The sequence below is a fragment of the Danio aesculapii genome, chromosome 4 (genome assembly GCF_903798145.1).
Source record: "Danio aesculapii chromosome 4, fDanAes4.1, whole genome shotgun sequence".
Classification (NCBI taxonomy): Eukaryota; Metazoa; Chordata; class Actinopteri; order Cypriniformes; family Danionidae; genus Danio; species Danio aesculapii.
The window spans coordinates 20,629,330-20,650,130 of NC_079438.1; the positions used below are offsets into that span (position 1 = coordinate 20,629,330).

The 20,801-nt window shown below is 37.5% G+C and overlaps 1 protein-coding gene across 1 annotated transcript in view; it reads right to left on the reverse strand.

The window, feature by feature from the left end:
* LOC130222076 (gastrula zinc finger protein XlCGF57.1-like) overlaps positions 1-20,801 on the reverse strand; it is a 622,680-nt gene that overhangs the window by 533,323 nt on the left and 68,556 nt on the right. The window lies entirely within an intron of this gene.

The following is a 20,801-nucleotide window of genomic DNA, read 5'->3' on the forward strand; positions in this document are numbered from 1 at the left end:
TTATAATGAAACAAAGCACTACAATTTATATAAAAAAATATATATATATATTATACACATATACATACATTCCCTTCCTTCTGCATATTACTGCTACCATAGATAACTATTCTGCTATATACTAAATTATATTACTTAACCCTGTGTCTTTCAAAATGTTATAATCTTATCTAAAACACACATCATCCGTGCTCAACTTTAAGATATTCTCTATGTTAGGTTCCACTTGTTTTCCTGTAACTGTGTGAATAATCTGTTTCTTTCTGTGTGATATGTTGTGCAGTGCATTAATACATGTTTTACAGTCCTGTTTGTTATTACACTCACACATCCCATCTGCATGTTTATTGATCATGTGTAATGTACTATTAAGTGCTGTGTGATTAAATCTCATTCTTGTGAACTTGTCTTCTTCCTGTTTGCTTTCCTTGTTTCCCTACCTCTTCCTACTTTGTTCTGTATGGTGTAATATTGACGTCCTGTACTCCATTATTCCATATATGTTGCCATTTTCCCAATACTTTAGTTTTAATGATACTTTTGATTTCTGACTTGCTGTATTTGATGTTAATGTCTATCGTAGTTTGATGTGCTGCTTGTTTTGCCAACTTGTCTGCCATCTCATTCACACTGACCCCTATTTGTGCTGGTACCCACAACAATGATATAGATAACTCCTGATTTTGAGATTATTTTCCATCTGCACTATTTCATAAATGATGTCCTGGCCGTGACTCTGATACTAAATTTTTATACTTATAAGTGCTGAACTTTAATTGGTTTATTATCCTCAACCCACTTTAGAGCTAACCATATCGCTAACCAATTCTGCTGTATACACTGCTAATTATTACTTTTGCAGTTTCAATCTTTAACGTTGGAATACTGTATGACACTCCTACTCTTTGTCCAATTCTTGATGCATCTGTGTATATTTCAGTTGTCTCATTGTATTTTTCATTTATATAATTTTCTACTCGTTTGCTGTCAATCTCACTTTCTTGTTTTTCTTTCATTATTTCAAATCAACTTCCAAATCACCAAGCAGCCATGTGGGAACTACTGGAAATACTATAGTGGGCGAAATTGTTAGTGTGTCTATTTCCATATCATTTATTTTACTTCGTATAATCCATCCATAACCTTTAATATCTTGTTTCTCTCGTTCTTGGCATTGCATCAGAACTGTTTGTGTTATGTGATTGAGCCTTCTCACCCTTCTACTGTGTTGTTTAATGCAAGCCGGCTGATGGGCTGCAGCTGGGACCAATCAGCCTGTGATGAGAGCTATATATATATAGATAAACTTTTTGCCCCTTTTACAGACCTTGGAGAAGGAAGTGTCTTCAGATGTGGTCTCTACACAAAGCAGTGGGGAAAAATACTTTCAGTGTGCTTTGCCATCTCAGCCCTGTTTTTTTATATCCCAAAATGAATGGCAGGCACTTAGGAAACAACAAAAAGGGAGACTTTATCAGAGTCTTCAGTGGACCAACATTATTTCCAGAGGCATCAATTCTCTCCACCCCTATTGCAGCTTTGATTTCAAACAGCAGTCAAAACCCTGATGTCGAAAATACCAGGGCCAGTTTTCACTTTATGTGGGTTACTGCTGGTTCACAGATTGCCCAGTAAGCGCACGGTCACTTTCTGTGGTGAAAAGATTTTAAAAGCGACAGTGGTTCTCTGTGGTCATGTGCGTCATGGCACTCATGAACTCAGAAGAAGGCCAGTCCGTGCAGATGCTCATCTGTTCATTGCACAGCTCCTACAAACGAAACTCCCTAGAAGTTTATATTTGGAGTCAATGAACAAACATCCCCACACTGTCAGAAAAAAATGTGCAAAATTTGTACCTTTAGGGGTACAATGGCTTGTCACTGGGGCAGTACCCTCAAGGGTACACCTGTTGTACCCTTTCACATGGGTACATATTTGTACCCAAGCATATGTACCTTAATGGCTCAAATATGTACCTCTGCTGACTAATTTGTACCTTACTTGGGCTATGGTACAATAATGTAACTTTAAAAAAGTACAGTAAATTGGAAGATGTCACTTATACCCTTTATAATTTTAGATCTCAAAAACACATTGATCAAACAGTATTACACATTTGATTTAACATTTCTAAACATACTTAGGAAACTGTTTATCAGCAGAGTATGTTTCAAGAGCCTGAAAGTCCGTCTGTCTTGGTTTATAACACCCCATTCAAAGTCAAACTCTTATTGTATTTGCATGGAAATATGAATCACACAACACCAGTATTAAAAACTTGCCACATAGAAAACAGTGCAGTATTGACATTTAAAATGTATTTCATTAGGAAAGAGTCATTTCTTCTCCATTAGCATTAGCACACGAAAACAGTTCATTTAAAACCCTGAATGTGTCAATCTCTTTAAGGATGTTTGGCTGAGAAAATTCTTAGCATTGTTTCATCTTGTGCTTCTCAGTTGATTTGGGCAATGTAATTGAAATGTCTATAGCTGCTAGTCTTAAAATACTGATGCACAGACTCGAAACGCATGCACCAAAGTAAATGCTAGATCCAAGCATTGCTGTTTGTTGAAGACCCAGCAATACCAGTTCTCTCGAACAGCTGCACTGCAAGTTGTTTTCTTGTAATTATGGATCTCTATCTTTACATTGTTGCTGATGTTCAAATTCAAATTGTGCTCCATCTTGGGGAGTTGCTGATGTTCATCTTTTGCATTCTTTATGTAGTGTGAATAAGCCAAGTTGAAAACACAGTAAACAGCGAAGGATGCAATAATGTCTTTTAACTTCTATTCTCCTAGACTTTGCAGAGGACTTTCAACCATCTGTAGGGTTGGGTATTGAGGGATTATATTTTTAAATGGGATTATATTTTTAAAAAAAATGTATTGAAAATGTATCTTTCTCTTAAAGAAGTTTTGCTTTTTACTAATGAAATGCTCATTGCTTGAAATGTTGAAATGATTGTGCCTATTGCTTAAGTTTCGTTTTCAGGGTGGGGTTTTTTCCACGGAAATATGACAAGAGGTTTTTCTAGAGAAACGAAAGCAAAAAATGTATTAGGGGAGGGGAAGGGAAGTTCTCTGTGTGTGCAGGCTGCTGGCTGCTTCTGACTGGCTGAGATGAAATCTGTTTCCTGCAGGCGAACAATGGATTGGAGGCTGTAAAGAAAAAGGGGAGGAGGAAGCAAGAATAAAATAAACTGTGATATTACTGTACGGCATTACTGGACTGCCCGGTGTGCCTTTACATTGTGGCTGTCTTGTATTCCTGAGCTCAGACATTGTTGATCTGATTCTCTTTTATTAAATTCAATTACTTGATAAAGCTAAGTTCTCTGCGTCTACTTTCAAGCGAATCCTGAACGTGGGGAGGGGAAAATCTATTTCCTACAATTTGGAGGGGGCACCCGGATTCGCTCAGACGCTTCGTCGAGTTGGAGGACGATCTCAAATCAACCTCTCTGCAGAGCTTCTAATAAGGTAAGCAGTCACCTTTTTAATAAAAGTACTGCAAGATTGGAATTACCAAATTTAAGGTTGATTGGGGATTGAATACCAACATACATGTTTCTGTGAATGAGTCAATCAGATCAGGAATGTAATAAATAAACGGCCAAATCAATTGACTAAAGGGAGTTGACCCGGCGTGGTTAAACAAATTTATGAAAACTCAAATCAATTGACTAAAGGGAGTTGACCCGCGTGGTTAAACAAATTTATGAAAACTCAAATCAATTGACTAAAGGGAGTTGACCCGGCGTGGTTAAACAAATTTATGAAAACTCAAATCAATTGACTAAAGGGAGTTGACCCGGCGTGGTTAAACAAATTTATGAAAACTCAAATCAATTGACTAAAGGGAGTTGACCCGGCGTGGTTAAACAAATTTATGAAAACTCAAATCAATTGACTAAAGGGAGTTGACCCGGTGGGGTAAAACAAATTTATAAAAACTCAAATCAATTGACTAAAGGGAGTTGACCCGGCGTGGTTAATAAAATTTATAAAAACTCGTACTGTTGTCCCTGGCATGGTTGAGAATTGAGTTTACCCGGCGTGGTTATTAAAAAACTCACTCGTAAAACAGAAACAGAAAGTAAGGTAACGATTAAAGGTGTCTTAAAAGTGTCAATTGTGTGCGGATTCCTGAATGTATGTATGTGAATGATTGAATAAAACTCCGTATTTGGGAGGTCAGAGTGCTGCGCACCTTCTCTGGACCGTCACTTAAGTGTGACCCGGTGGGAGCGGGGCGCAGCATTCTGGGAGCTCAGAGAGGAGAGTGTGATTGATGAGCCCTATGTCTATAGGGACTGAGAGTGTGTGAATAAAAACATTGAGTGAATGAAAGGAATCATAATTAGATGTTGAAGATCTATTTACAAACCAAGAAAGGTGAAAAAATACTCCTAGGTGGTGGGTGTGTAGATTATTAGGACATAGGGAAGATTGTAAGGTGTGTGACCCTAATAGAGAGACAAGGGAAAGAGGAAACTGAGGTAGAAAAGCTGAAAACACAGCTACTAAAAATGCAATAGAGGCAGAAAAGGAAAAAGGGAAGAAAAAAGAAAGAAAATCTGCAACTACCAGTGCTGACAGGGCCAGGGGCGGAGGGGGCCAGGCCACTGTACACAACATACACCCAATCTCAGGGCAAGGTAACAGCCCACATGGTTTCCCTGATTCTTACCCCTATGACCCCTCACCCAATTGGCGGCCACATTCTGGTAATCAGAACCAAAACCCCGGTGATGCGGGGGTGTTTCATTTGCGGGGCGCAGGATCATTGGAAGTATGACTGTCCAAATAGAGGCCAAAGGGGGCAACCTCCTGCGCGGGGACGGGCTCCTGGTAGAGGAGGGGCCTCAGGGGGGTAGAGGAAGAGGTCCCCCCGAAATGGCTCGTGGTTCAGCAACCAACAGGTGCCCAGGCAAAGCCCGGTCTGGGGCCCGCTGGACCATGCAGACTATTGACGAGGCCCACAGAGAACCAGTGAGGGTGCCCTGGCTGAGCCCCTCCTAACATGGTACCTTCATGCAAAGTACAATCAGGTCAGACAACGGCACTCATTTCAAAAATGAACATCTGGCGGAAGTAGAAAAATTGTTAGGTTTAAAACACCGGTATGGGAGCTGTATACCACCCACAAAGTCAGGGAAAAGTGGAGCGGCCTCAATCTAACGCTAAAAACAAACTGGCAAAAATTTGTCACAAGTCCAAATTGAATTGGGTAGATTGCACTTCCCATTGCACTAATGTCAGTACGCTGTTCTATTAATCGAACTACAGGTTTCACTCCATTTGAATTGGCAACAGGAAGACAATTCCCGGGCCATGGGCACCCTTGTATGGTGGGGACACTGACTCACCACAAATGTATCATGATAAAGTATGTGCTGTGATTAACATGTTCTCTCCGCAGAAAATTGGCCAACAGAGAGGTGAGACAGCCGGCCTGCAGAAAACACAACGCTGTGGGTGAGATTGAAACAACACAAACGAAAATGGTCTAGTCCCAGGTGGTCTGAACCGTTACGAGTCACGGCTATGGACATCCCATTGTGTGCAATTAGCAGGGTAAGGCACAAACATGGTATCATTTGTCTGCTTGTATGTTCTGTCCTTCTCCAGATAGGACTTTGGGCGGATGTCAGAGTTGACCTCAGGAGAGGTCAAAGAGAGGGAGAAGGAGAAGGAGACACTGAGGAGGCCTGAGGAGCCAGAAAGAGAGGGAGAAGGCGGACAAATAGAAACAGCCCCAGCCCCCAGAACACAGCTAAGCGCAACCCCTGTATTTAAAATCTTGCAACGAACTGGAGACTTGCTCCAGACGCCAGAACACATTCCCATTGCACATTGTATAAGTGCTGATTATGCACTGGGAGCTGGGGTAGCTAAACAAATTAGAGACAAATAACGGTGTAGAAGAATTGAACACTTCAGTCGCCCAACCAGGGGACTGTATCAAAACTACACACGGTCCACGACAAATTTACCATTGGTGACCAAATGGTGGTGTAGGGACCTACCCACCTACGAGCATCTCGAGGCTAGTCTGATAAAATTGTGTTACCAGTGTAAGAAGGATCAAAACAAAATATTGGCTATACCAAAATTAGGGTGTGGATTAGACAAACTAGACTACATCAAAGTAAAAGAAATCATTGAGAAAGTATTTAAAGAGGGCCACATTCAGATAATTCTCCTAACAAATGATATAAACAAGATGGTGGTGCCTGGGGAGCAATGTTGGGTGATAATCCTATGGGTAATCTGTCATATGAAAGTCAGAGGGACAACAAAGGAAAAACGTAGTGTAAAAGAAGGGGGGGGAACAGGGGTGCGTATTACCTTAGAAAGGGAAGAGGGAAAGGATGGGATGTGGCAGTTTGATCTCTGTCAAGTAATAGATTGCGGGAGGGATCAATTGGCATGGAGGGGATATGATGTTATGGGTGCTTGTGGCCCACTGCCACTACGCCCCCGAATGGTCCCTGGTGTCATACCTGGCATGATGTAAATTGGAAGACAGCCCCAGGGTTCACAAAAAAATCTGTTAAAAAATAGTCCTCTAGCCAAAACAGACAGCATCCAAAATCGACTTAATTGTTTAGAGGATACCAGCATAGTTGGGGAGGGGGGATGACGTGATGGAGGAAGTAGAGGAGGAATATGACTTATAAATGTTGTTTTTTTTTCTTCCAATAACTGTGCTTCTTTGCAGATGCTGATTCATCACAAGTTATGTGTTTTTTAGATATTGATGTTTGAGAAATTTGCTGTTTGAAAATGTGTTAGATTTAAATTTTGACTATTGAAATGTTTGTAGTCTAGATAATTTCAGTGTGATTGACTCAGCTGACATGTTGTGGTTGCCCAAACGTCAATTAGGGGATCGACTGGGTGCCTTTCCCACAGGGGTTTTCGGCCCAGTCCAGCCTGAGCACACTGGTTTGTAGGGAATGTTATTAATTTTTTAATTATTATTACGTTTTAAGTATTTGTCTTTCTAGTAGTCTGATATGATGTGTCAGGTGAACATGTGGGTGGCTGCCCATAAGCTAACTAGGGGCCGCTTGGGTGTCTTTCCTCACAGAGGTTTTCGACCCAAGCTCATCTGGACATATTGGACCAAGAATTCTGAGATTTTTAAGTGTTTATTAAAGTGGTGTGATCTCGTAAGAGATCAAGAGAGGGAATTGAGGGATTATATTTTTAAATGGGATTATATTTTTAAAAAAAAATGTATTGAAAATGTATCTTTCTCTTAAAGAAGTTTTGCTTTTTACTAATGAAATGCTCATTGCTTGAAATGTTGAAATGATTGTGCCTATTGCTTAAGTTTCGTTTTCAGGGTGGGGTTTTTTCCACGGAAATATGACAAGAGGTTTTTCTAGAGAAACGAAAGCAAAAAATGTATTAGGGGAGGGGAAGGGAAGTTCTCTGTGTGTGCAGGCTGCTGGCTGCTTCTGACTGGCTGAGATGAAATCTGTTTCCTGCAGGCGAACAATGGATTGGAGGCTGTAAAGAAAAAGGGGAGGAGGAAGCAAGAATAAAATAAACTGTGATATTACTGTACGGCATTACTGGACTGCCCGGTGTGCCTTTTACATTGTGGCTGTCTTGTATTCCTGAGCTCAGACATTGTTGATCTGATTCTCTTTTTATTAAATTCAATTACTTGATAAAGCTAAGTTCTCTGCGTCTACTTTCAAGCGAATCCTGAACGTGGGGAGGGGAAAATCTATTTCCTACAGTATGGAGCATCATCATCATCCCACTGTGAAAAGAAAAAACATGACATCAATAACAATGTAAAATCTGTTAGAACTGCATAACATCTATTAGAGTATTAAAGTGTTTAACCAACAGTTCCCAAACCTCTCCCAGTGTAATTACTGTAAGCAATCAACTTTCTCTGCTCGAAAGTCAGAATCTATTGCAAAATAAAGTCATCCATTAATTTATTTTCTTTTCGGCTTAGTCCCTTTGTTAATCTGGGGTCGCCACAGCAGAATAAACCGCCAACTTATCCAGCACACGTTTTATGCAGCGGATGCCCTTCTAGCTGCAACCCATCACTGGAAAAACACCCATACACACTCATTCACTCACATACACTACGGCCAACTTAGCTTACCCAATTCACCTGTACCGCATGTCTTTGGACTTGTGGGGGAAACCGGAGCACCCAGAGGAAACCCATGCCAACATGGGGAGAACATGCAAACTCCAGAAATGCCACATGACCCAGCAGAGGCTCGAACCAGCAACCTTCTTGCTGTGAGGCGATCGTGCTACCCACTGCTCCACCGTGACACCCTAAAATAAAATAAAGACAAATAATGAAGTACTCTTAAATATTTAATAATATAAAGCACCTGTTTTTAAAATAAAGAAAAAAAAAATTATTGGAACGTTTAGCAATGCTGAATAAAAGATATTGATGTATTTTATGAACTACATTTTTAAAGAAAAACATTGAGGAAAGTTCTCTATATAAAGGGTTTGTAATTAAGGCCCATGAGTTTGAACTTGCTAAATGCAGCTTGAAAAGGCACTTAATGATCACATCCAAGAAATAATGGTTTGATCTAGCAAAATTATTATTGTGTAAGTTTTATGTTATTACCTGTTAGATCATCTGCAAACTTCTCTTCTCTTGCTTCTTTGCAGACTTTGGCCAGTGGAGATGGTTTTTTCTTAATCAAACTCAGGCACCTTTAGCACAATACTGGTAAAGCTGTGTTTGAAGCTCTCACTTGGTTGGAGATGGTTGATAAATGCATTCAGTCAGGTTCACCACGACTGAAAATAAACAAAAAGGAAATTAGTGATTCACTTTAACTAAAAACTATCTAATATTCTTTGTTGCCATTTCCCTTTAGTTCTCACTGTACAAATAGTTGTAAGCTTGAATGCACATATGTGTTTACCACAAGCTTGAAAATTCTAATATTTTTACAATAGTGATAACATTATAATAGTCATTTGATCCTACAGTTTGGCCTACACTGACATTAAACTTTCATTTAAACTGAGAACTTGATTTAAAATGTGTGATCTCACTGACAAGGGTGTTTTTAATAAAGGGTCACACACCTTATTGTACTTGATATGCAGAACATTTGCATTACGCTCAAAAGATGATGCATCCTCAACCAATTGCAGCAATCACCTATTGGATCAAATATAAGTTAATGTATAAATTATTAACAAACAGTGATGAAAGCCAAAATACTAAATGTAATGAATGATTGTAACGTTACTTACGTTATTACTCTCCATTGCTTCCTCGTCCACTTCTTTTTCTGAAAGAAAAAAAAACATGATCGGTGTGAACTTAAGGTTAACAGCAAAAAAAAACCCCTTTAAATTAGCAACTCAAAGGTTTGATAAACGACCTGCACCTTGATCTGATGGGACACCGGTATTAGTAGGATTCTCTTGGACATGCGTTTATAACGTTATTTAAATATAATGTAATGTTAAATATAATGTAACGTTGCAAAATACAACTGCTATAAATCAACGTGGGTCGGGTTCTATGCATAAACTAACGTTATATTGTTTCAGACATAAAGTGGACAGGTGTTTACTTCACTCCAGTTCGGAGTAAACATGAAGATTAGACTTACCAACACTAAAGAAATTCCCAATTATTAACAACGTATGCAATAAAGGCTTAACGACATTATCCAAACAAAACGAAATGTGTTTGAAACTGTTTCTCTGGACGTTGCACCGCTGTTTTGTCAGCGTCCTCGATCTCTGTCTCACGGTCAGGTATGTAAAAAATCATATCTTCTTTTCTGGTTAACCTTAAATTACAAAAAAGGGTCCCCTTACACGCCAGGTAACTCGACGGTAGGCTTAACTACATACACAAGGCAAAGTAACGTCAAATATGAATTGAATATGACCCAACGGATATTCACAATAAGTTATTTAACATTAAACGTACCTGCAAATGTCTGTGCTTCGTCTTCACGAGCCTATTCCAGCCTCTTTGAGTCCTTCAAGTCCATCCTCTGTCGAGAAGAACATCAGAACAGTAGTGAAACAGCTCAATTAAAGATGAATAACCGTCGCAACATAATCAGCTCGCATTATGAATGCACTGCGCGGGCAAAAAATCCTATTGGACAACCAAATTCAAATTTGCTGGCTGCTACTAAGCGAAAGTCAATGAATAACATCCCGCTGTGCAGACCCGCAAGTTTAAAAAAAAATCTCATCCAATGTATCACAAAATGTAGTTTTAAGAGTATTTCAGGCGAGAATGTAGTTGTTTTAAACTCGAATCGGCAGTTTATTTACAAAAATAGCGCGTCTTTAACAATGTGCTTCAGTGAATGCGAACTCTGTCAGTGGGAGCTTTATGATTCTCTCCCCCGCCAACAGCAGCTTTACTACGGCCAGTCCATCTCGGATCTGCCGCTGGATTCAATCTCCCCATTGTAGTTAAAACATGATATTTTATACATTTGTGTATATCTAACGGCCAGTTTTTGGTCTTTTAAATCTATTACTTGTTCTCAGGTGTATTATTTTGGCATATTCCGTTAAATTTTATAATTGTTTTATTATTAATTAATTTATCAATGCTACACGGTTGTACTACTCTGTTTTTGTTTACCAATCTGGTTACCTTTTATTCCTATTGTATACATCTATACATCTCTAACTATATACTTGTATGTCCATTGTAGTAGTTTATTAAATCTGATAATCAAAGAAAGGTCTGTGTGTAATAAGCCATTTCACTTCACATTTAGGGGGATTTATGTTAACATTTTCTTAAGAAAAAATAATTTATAATATTTATAAGGCCATGTTTTATAATTAAATCATTTTATTGTTAATGTAGAGTTTTGTGCATTTCTTCCAAATAACCAACAACTCATGACATAAATGAAGGACCATTTCATACACGTTGACTTGCTCCTTTTTTCATACAAGTTAGTGTACCTTTCTTTGGGCCTTAAATGGCCCAAACATGGACCCTTTGACAGTTGGGAACATATTTGTACCTTTTTTTACCCTTAAATGGTACATATAAGTATCTTAGGGTGCTACTTTGAACCATTGAGGATACAACATTACCATTTGTACCTCAAGTGTTCACAAATGGACCCCAACCATACTCTTTTTTTCTGACAGTGCATAAACTTCAGGTGTGAGGTGTTGGGGATTAAGGGATGTGTAGTCTGGCTGCCTAGACCTGTATCAAATATTTATTTGGGTCTCATACTTGGAGAAGATCTGGAATATAACTGGCAAGGTAAGTTAACTACTGGATGCTACAGTTAACATTGTTAATGTTCTTTGTAGTCCTAATTCTAAGAGAAAATGATACACAATGGTTATGAATCTTGATTGTACAGAATTTACATATGGGTTTTTGTTCCTCCTTGGATGTGAAAGGCTATGTTTCAGTACTAACGCTACCGTGTGGTAACAGATGTTCAATAATTATTGAAGTAATTTTAAAATGTGTATGTAGGTTAAAACATCAAACTAAAACTTTTTCGTTAGAAAAATGATTTATGATATAAAACAATTTTGTAACTAAAGCAACTGCATTTAACATTTAACTCAAATAAACTCAAAAGAACTACAACACAGGGGTGCACAAACTTGGTCCTGTATTGCTGGTGTCCTTGAATAGTTACATTTAAACCACAATCAGACACAATATGACCAGCTAATTATTAGACACCAGTCATCCAAGACCAAGTTTGTGCACTCCTGTACTAAATTAATTGAAATGCATATCTATTATTATACAAATTTAATTTCCAAAACTCCGGTTTGCATGCTCAATTGCTATTGTGCATGGAAGTTTTTTCACCAAATCATCAATGTTCCCATTGTATAGATGGCTGGGATCTCGAATTCACTGAAATCACTGAAAAGCAGCTGCAGGCTTTCTCCCTCTTCTGAGACCCCAACAACCTCTACTTCCTCAGTTTCATGTCTTCTCTCAGCAACCTGCATTGAGTGAGTAAAATTTACATGTTTACATCTGTAATTGTTACAGTGTTATTACAGTGATTGTTCATCATTATAACTCCATTACAGAGCTATAATAATAAAGTTAATAATAAAAAAATGTTACATTGTTATTAGCAGATCATGCAATGGCAGTCATGTATGCAGAAATTATAATGTAATATTTGATTATATTATAAAAGTTCTGTAATAAGAAGAGTTTCATATCAAGTGAATCTATTATATTTAATAGTTTAAATGTAAAATGAATAGCTTATTCACAGTTTATAATCAAAAAGATTTTATACCTTATAGTTTATTTTACTTTTTTGTGATTCTAGATAGAGATGCACAATATTATCAAACATCATTGCTGGTCATCACTTAAAGTGATGTACTGTTCATATTTTAAGATATTTTTTTAAATCAACTGTAAAATCATAGATCACAAAACTACCAAATAGGTTCACCCTCAACAAATGGCAAATTTTTATTTATGAATAAATGTAAAATCTAAATGTGTGCATTGTAGGTGTGCATTCCGTGTTTCAGGTGAGATGTTAAACTGAGGTCCTGACACACAAGAGTAGGGGTATAAACTCCGGCATCCTGGCCAAATTTGCCCACTGGCGATTTGAGTGTCCAGAAAAGCGCTATAGAAATGTAAAGAATCATTAATTATTATTGTAGTGATGCCTACACCAGCACTTTGTTCAAGTTGACTAATATAAATGTATTATCAAATGATTTACTTTAATTTTTAATAGCAAATGATCAACTTTAGCTTTCAAAAATTTTTTAATGTCTTTAATTCTTACTTTATTCTTGGTCCCCTTTATATTAGCTGGCCTTAACTACAATGTTCTTGCATCAAAAAAATAAATACAATGTAATTACTGTGTTCATAATGTATTTGCAGAACACACCTGTGGTGCTCTTGAGGTGAGATACGGTTGGGCTAGGTACAGGTTTGGTGGTATAGGAGGTGTAAGAGATGGACAACAATGTAATTACAGATGTAATTACATATAGGTATTTATCATAAGTACAAAAAAGATGTATTTACACAATAAGTACATTGTAACAAATGTATTTCAAAGCACATAGTAAGTTTGAGCCACCTAATAGAATTTGAACAGAAACTCATAAAGGTTTATAACCACTACACAGGGTCATTAAATAATTAAATAATAAATACATTTTAGTTTTTGGGTGAACCATCCATGTATATTTTAACTTAAATTGATTTTAAAAAAATACTTGCCCTATGACTACTATTTGACAACTACTGTTCGAATGGTATAAACTTTTGGTCATGTATTTCTTTTTTTACACTTGCATGCTTCCAAGTCAAGTCTTAAACCTTGGTTTCATTAAAAACAAAAGTGCTCAAGTAAAGTTCAACTTTTGTTTCATATGGTTTTGCTCACTTAAAAACATAAAATAAGGCTGCTGGGTGGTACCCGTGTTACACAACTCTTGCACATTTATTATGTTGATTTCATGTATTTATTTTAATGAATCTAATAGATTTTTGGAAAATGCAGGAGTATATAAATTATTATATTACTAATGTTTTGCTTGATATTTTTTTTACCTTTGCTGTGGTGTAAGTGAAGAGTTTATTTACCCTTCCACTCTCCCAGATGTGAACTCTCATGTGAGAGGGCTCAATCTCATCTCCTTTGAAAAGCTCCAGTAGGGCTATGTCCTCCAAAGTGAGACATTGATTGTGTTCTCTTCACACTTCAGACTAAAGTCGAGGATTGGGACCTGTTGTCCCTGCACCTCTGTCATCCTCAGTGGAATCATGAAAGCATGAAAATCAGCTTCATTCGCGGTCAAATCACTTCACAACAGACGCAGATTGTAAGCTTCGTTGTTAAATGGCTAACATGGATTTTATTGAGAAAATAACAGTGTTTATGTGCTTTATGAAGGCTGAAAAACAATGTTGAGTCGTTTGGAGCAGTGTCTGAGTCCACTAGATCTTTTTAGAGGTGCAGCCAGCACTGTGAGCTCATAAACTCCTCCAGAAACTTAACCTGGAGGATGGATGATGGAGAATGGAGGCTTTCCAGCGGTGCTTCTGACTGAACCGAGCCCAGTATGATGACTGTTGTCGGTGTAGGCAGGAGGGTTTTCCCCGGGACACCAACATCAGGCGATACGTCATAATCACGCCCCCACAAGAGCAAGCTCCTGATTGGTTAACATGCCGCAAATGTCCGATGAAGTTCAGATTTTCGAACTCGAGCGTTTCACGCCGCGCGTATCGCGCCACAGGATGTCTATTTCGCGTCTTTGCATTGACGTTACATGCAAATCACTCACGCTTGACGCACGTTCCATGTCTGGTGTGAACACAGCATTAGGAAGAACAATCATTTAGGCATTTCAACTTTTTGAGGGTTTGTCACTTTAAGAAACCAAGAAATGCAGATAACATTTTATTTTCTTTACATTCAATGACTTTGAAGTAACTCACATTGTCCACCTTCCCTTTAATTGTTAGGAAATCTCCTCTGGAAAAGATGTCAGCAGTCTCGGTGATGACATTTGAGGGAGGGCATAGGGCCTCTCTTGCTACATTTTCCATTTCAGGAGTTATTGTTAATGGTGCTGCCCTGAGTTTCACTGATGATCTGCCAAAAAATATGTTTAGAGCGGCATATTTGCGTGAAACTGTAACATTTTAGAAAGTATGTAACCCCCTCCTCAAATTGTGGGGTTTCAGTGGTCATGGTGCAAACATAGATGGTTCGCCATTGCTAAACACACTGGAGGTTTTACATACTGATGATTCATGACAATTGTCTCTCTCCCAACCTCTTAAAAGACGCGCTTTGGTGGTTGTTTGGTTGGCAACACATTTGAGCATCATTGGTGCTGGACGTGTATAGGGACTCTGGGTTGCCATCCTGAGGGAAAGAGATAAAAAAAACAATGTAATACTAAACTTGACCTGGTGGGGGAGGGGGTGACTTAGGTTCAAACATATAATTTTATTCATGCATGATATTTACAAGACAATAGTTTGTAATAGCAATAGTATTTTGTTTTTTTATTTGTAACTGGTATTTTGTAATCATTGGGAGAATGTGGGGGAGGAGAAAGGCAGCCTCTGACAGGATTACTTTTTATTGTCCTTTTTTACAAAATTTTCCACAGAAAGCCTGTTTGATAATTCATGTTACATTGTCAGTTGATTGAAGGTCATTTGCATAATTTAATGTGAAGTATAGATTTACTTCAAAAAGAAAAGTTATCCTGTCAGCAGAGGGATAAGAGCAGTTTCTGACAGGATTGCTCTTTTGTATTTTCTAACAGGATTATTGTTCTTTTAAAAAAATATATATAAATACTTTTGTGAGGTATTTATTTAAGTCATTCCTAAATGTTAATATGAAATCATATTTTCTTCAGGGGGACAGTTCCCTGTCAAGAGTTGGGAAAGAAACAGTGTCTGGCTGGATTTCTCTTTTTGCCCACCATATTGTCTGACAGTTTTTTTATTTTTATTTTTTTTACTTAATACATAATAAATAGTTTGACTTTCAATAAACAACATCAAACTGTATCAGTGATTATTCAGGTTAAGTGTAAATTTACCTCAGAAATGAACTGTTCTGTGAGGGAGGGGAAAGGCAGCCTCTGACAGGATAACTTTTATGTGTTTTTACAACATTATTGTCCATCTTTACTACATTTTACACAGAAAACGGTTTGATTAGTCATGTTACTTTGTCAATTGATTGACAGTCATCGATGTAATTTAATGTAAAGTATATATTTACTTCAAAAAGAAAAGTTATCCTGTCAGCAGAGGAAGAGCAGTTTCTGACGGGATTGCGCTTCATATTCTCTGACAGGATTGATCCTTATTATCTCATACCTCACAAAACGTGTTATTCATGTAATTGGTTTATTTATTAAAACGGGTTCATACATTTTAATATGAAGTTCAATTTTCCTCAAATGAAGGCTCCTTCGTATGGAGTTTGTATGTCTTATTTCCCCCAAGTCAATAATTTTTATAAAATAATAATTATTACATTACATTATCATGTTCATGATCACAAAACAATTCACAACGTTTGTCTCACCTGTTATTCTCAATCGGATAGGTTGTAGAGCCGTATCTGGCCGTGTCGGATCTGACGAATCTTCGAGGTTTGAAGGCACTGAGGCGTGACTCCGGCTGCCTGCAGCTTTTAAAGGCCTCAGCTTGGTCTGCGTTTACGGTCAGCAGGACGCAAACCTTTTTTCTTTTTAGTATTATTAATTAATGTTATTTTCATTTTATTATATATATAAACAGAAAATCTGTTACTTTAATGTTTTTTAAACAAAATGAAATTAATTAGTTTATTAATTTATTATGTTTTAATAAGCCTGACATCGGTTTCCGATTTTAAGATGTTTTACTTTGTATAATTTTATTTAATGAATTGTTGTCATGAGATGTATAACCTAAGAATTTTTTTAGGTTCCTGTTGTTGAGAACTTATGATTTAATGGACACGTGACGAATTATTAATTTTTAAATGCGCTCTTGATTGTAATTTGAGTATTATGGATGTTTTTTGTATGTATTTTATTTTAAAGATGTATGTCTATAAATTAATGAACTGTAATGTAAAACTTGTTTGAAAAAAAATTCTTGTTGCCTGTAACACAATTAATTGCAACAATTTTTACATGTAAATGTATTTTATAGTTTTTTAATAATTAACCCTAATCTAAAGGTTATTATCTTCAAGACCCAGTCAAGTTTTAACTACTTATTAGCCGCGTAATCGTCGCTGTCATATGTAGCGTGATATGCCAGGGATTAATGTGTTCTTGTGGTGTATACTGTTAGGGCGGTCCTGATCAATGCAGTAGACTTGAGTTCGAATCTGTCTATTGTCAAGCTTATTATTTTGTTTATTTTCCCAATTCTCCCAACTACTTCTGTTTTCCCCAGTATACTTGTATTTAGCCTCCATATGTTATCAGCTTTTCTGTCATTCAAATTTAAAGTGAGGTACAATGTTGCATGATCTGATACATAGGCTGCTTTCATTTCACATTCTTTTACCCTGTGTCTGTCCCTGCTAAACATAAAAAAAATAATCAATCCTACTGTAAACTGCATGGGGTGAAGAATAATAGGACTATTCCCGTTTGAGGGGTGAAGATCTCTCCAAACATCTAATACTCCAAGATCTTTTAATGAATCTTAAAACTTCTTAATTGTACCGTTTTAATTATTTTATTATTGGAAGTATCCTTTTGTGGGTTAAGAACTATATTGAAGTCACCTCCACATATCATTATTCTCTTAGTTTCCATAGCTAAAAGGTTGATAATTGTATTGAACAGCGTTTTTACTGCCAGAGGGTGCATATATATTTACTAAAGTGATTAATTGTTGATTTAGTTTTCCCTGAAGCAAAATATATCTGCCTTCTTTATCTGATATCTCTTTAGCAATTCAAAATTAAGAGAATTATGTATTGATATTGAAACTCCCCTTTTTTTTTTCTAAAAGAACTATAGAAAGTTTGTGTATATCCAAATTTTTTAGTTTATCATGTTCAGATGGGGAAAGGTGTGTTTCTTGCAAGAATATGATTTGATTTTTTTCACGTTTCATTTTGGCTATAACCTTCCTCTTAATTGGATTATTTAACCCATTTACATTTAAAGATGCAATTTTAACATATTTCTGCATGGTAATTTCGGAAAGTTAAGTTGGCAACCTTTAAACTAACAAAAATGGTAATAAAACTAAACAAAGAACCAAGAACATTGGCTTCTACGTTGTGGGCCACATTTGACCCAGCAAAACGCAGCTCCAGTCCTGGGGAGAGGGATTTATTCCTGCCACTTGCAGGGGCCCCTCATTTAGATGAGAAAAATGATCTTCTAACATACCAATCCAATCACTTGTCCCCGGTCTTATTTTTCTTTTTAACTCAGATTATTAACTTAAGTAAATATTATTTTAAACAAAAGAATTTCTGAAGTCACTCGAGGATTCCAACCAACTAGAATCATAAGGATAGTTCAAATACAAAATGAAACATATTCAGTACAGAATGACAACAGTTTAACTCTCTCAGAAAACACATATACAAACACATTATAGAACAGTAAGAGTTCAAGTATTTCAGCTGAAGTCAGTTCGCACTCATGAAGGTAGTTTGAAAAAGCGTTATTTGTAGGTTGTGTATCGTAACAGTGCCTCTGCATACCGCTTCATAGTAACATTACCAGTCAGCGGTGTTTCTTGACTGTTAATCTTCATTCGGTGTTTGTCCTCTGAAAGCTCCTCAACCTTTCCCAAACACGATCAGGAGCGATCCGTCCAGCTCTTTGCCACTGGTACGGCCTGTCAGCCTTCTTCCCATCGACACCGGGAATCTTCGGATACCTGCTGCGCCATCGTCAGATCCACCGTATATCCTCTCTTATTCAAGTCTTTTGTAGCTTCAGCCGCGTTTCGTAAAGTTGTGGTCCTGTCTCTCAGTGTATTCGCATCTTGGCTGGGTAGGGCGTCTGAAATCGGATTTTGTTCTCCTTGATGACTTTTTCACTTCTTTATATTCCTTTAGTTTTGCATTAATCTCCATGGGGAAATCGTGCGCAAAGAAAATCGGCTTGCCATCGTGTTGCGGTTCTTTTGCCCAGGCAGCTCACAAGATCTTATCTTTAGTGCTGTACTGCAGGAAATAGAGTATAATCGATCTCGAAGTATTATTATTTTGAGGTCTAGGACCGAGAGATCTGTGTGCTCTCTGTATCTGAGGTCTAAATTGGAGTCCAGTGAAAGCTCAGTTTTTAGCACAGACTTGATAAAATTAAATCATGGACGTCCCTTCTGCTCCTTCTTTAATACCGTATATTCTGATATTATTTCATTGTGATCGGCCTTCTAGATCCGTGACCTTATTCTGCATAATTTTTTGCTCTTTCAATGTGTGTTGTAAGGCGTCCTTTAGTTCAAGGTTTGCCGACTCGAGTTTCGAGTTTAGCTTCTGGTTTATGTCGCTTTTCAGCTTGTCCACTTCTGTTTTCATATCATTTTTAAAACTCTTCTTTGAATTGGCTGAATTCTTTTCTTAAATCCGTCTTCAGTTCGGAGATATCTCTGCTGAGTGCGCTTACTGCTCGCATAGTTTTGGCGCCATGTTCTTTCTCACGTACTTATCGTTATCATTCGTCATCTCCTTCTCCTCCTCGCTTATTTTTTGACTTTACATTCCCCTTGTTAGATTTTGCCCCATTCATTTTAAAGTCGTCTAACGCAAAGCTCACTTGAATTGGAAATAATATAAGGGCTTTTTGAACATATTGACCGGGAGAGTACGTTCTATGCTGCCATCCTACGGCTCACCTAACCGGAAGTCCTCACCTGCAATTTTTTTCAACACATTTAACACAGGAGACAGAGAGAGCAATAATCCATGCTTTGTCCTGAGACAAACTCTTACCAGTGGGTTTTCCTGGAGGGGTGAATTCTGGCATCAAAGCCTTACCAAGGACTCATTGGCTTATGCTATTGAAATAAGACGATAAACACACATCAAATGTCCTGATGTTTGAGGTCCCCGCCACAGACACAGCTTCTTTTACCCCGGTTCATGCTCATCTTGAGGACCCCTTTAACATGTACATTTGTGTGTGCATGGCATTGCATCTCCATAATAGGAATTAAAAAATTAGTTAACAGTTATTTTAAACTGAGAAAACTAAAATTTTATGACAGTAATAGAACAGTAACATAAAATACAGAGACAACTATGGTTGTAAATTCCATGATAACACTTAAATCAATAAATTTAATAAAAGAAGCCAAATCCAGTTAGTGGCCAGGGTGCGACTATAATACTTAAACAATAACAGTAGTTTACTTATTTGCTAATAAGCTTAAAAATATACAGAACATTTTGCAATCGAACACTCAAAATTACCAGGAATGAAGGCACAATGATGGCGATTAAAACTTTCCAGTGAAGATGACCCCCTGCCACATCTAAGCACATTTAGGACTTTACCACCCTTCTGGAGTGTCCCTGTCTTTGTTTATGACTCCACATGGGGAGGGTCCTGATAACCTCCAGGTGTTTTGTTGTGTCTCACAGACATGGTCCATGCTGTCAGGGTTAACCAGACGAAGACCTGTGGTGTCAGTAAGCTCCCACACTGACTCCAGCAGGCCTGAAATCATGACCCGAATCTCCTCAGTCTTGGTGTTCGCCGCCTACAATGCTTTGCGAGTTCACCTGGGCTGATGCTGGCCATAAGCTGTGCCTCAGTAGGAGTCTGCCTCCATGGCGTCTCTTCCACTCCCCTCTTTTGGCTGCCTTAAGTTCTTTCACATCCTCCTGATCCCACTCAAATGTACAAGAGGAAAGTTTTGAACAAAAAATACTATGGAGAGGGTGGTGCTTTGTAGTAAGGCCACAGTTGAATCTTCTCATAAAATGGAAGATATCTAGCCCAACAATAGACTTTCATGGCCGGAAAAGATTTAGCACCACCGGTGCAACCTGTGGAAAAAAATAAATGTTAGAGGGAAAATATAAAATAAAAAATCATGGATTTGATTTGATTTCAATTCATAATTCATTTTCATTTACAATTTAAAAATAATTACAAATAAAAAAGACACATTTATCAAGATGATTACACAAAAACTTAATTTAATCAGAAAATAGTTCATTACAGTTTATGGTAAAAATTCAGATAAGAAAAGAAACTGCATTTTGTTGTTGATGTTCAGATATTTATTTATTTTTAAATGTAAAAAGT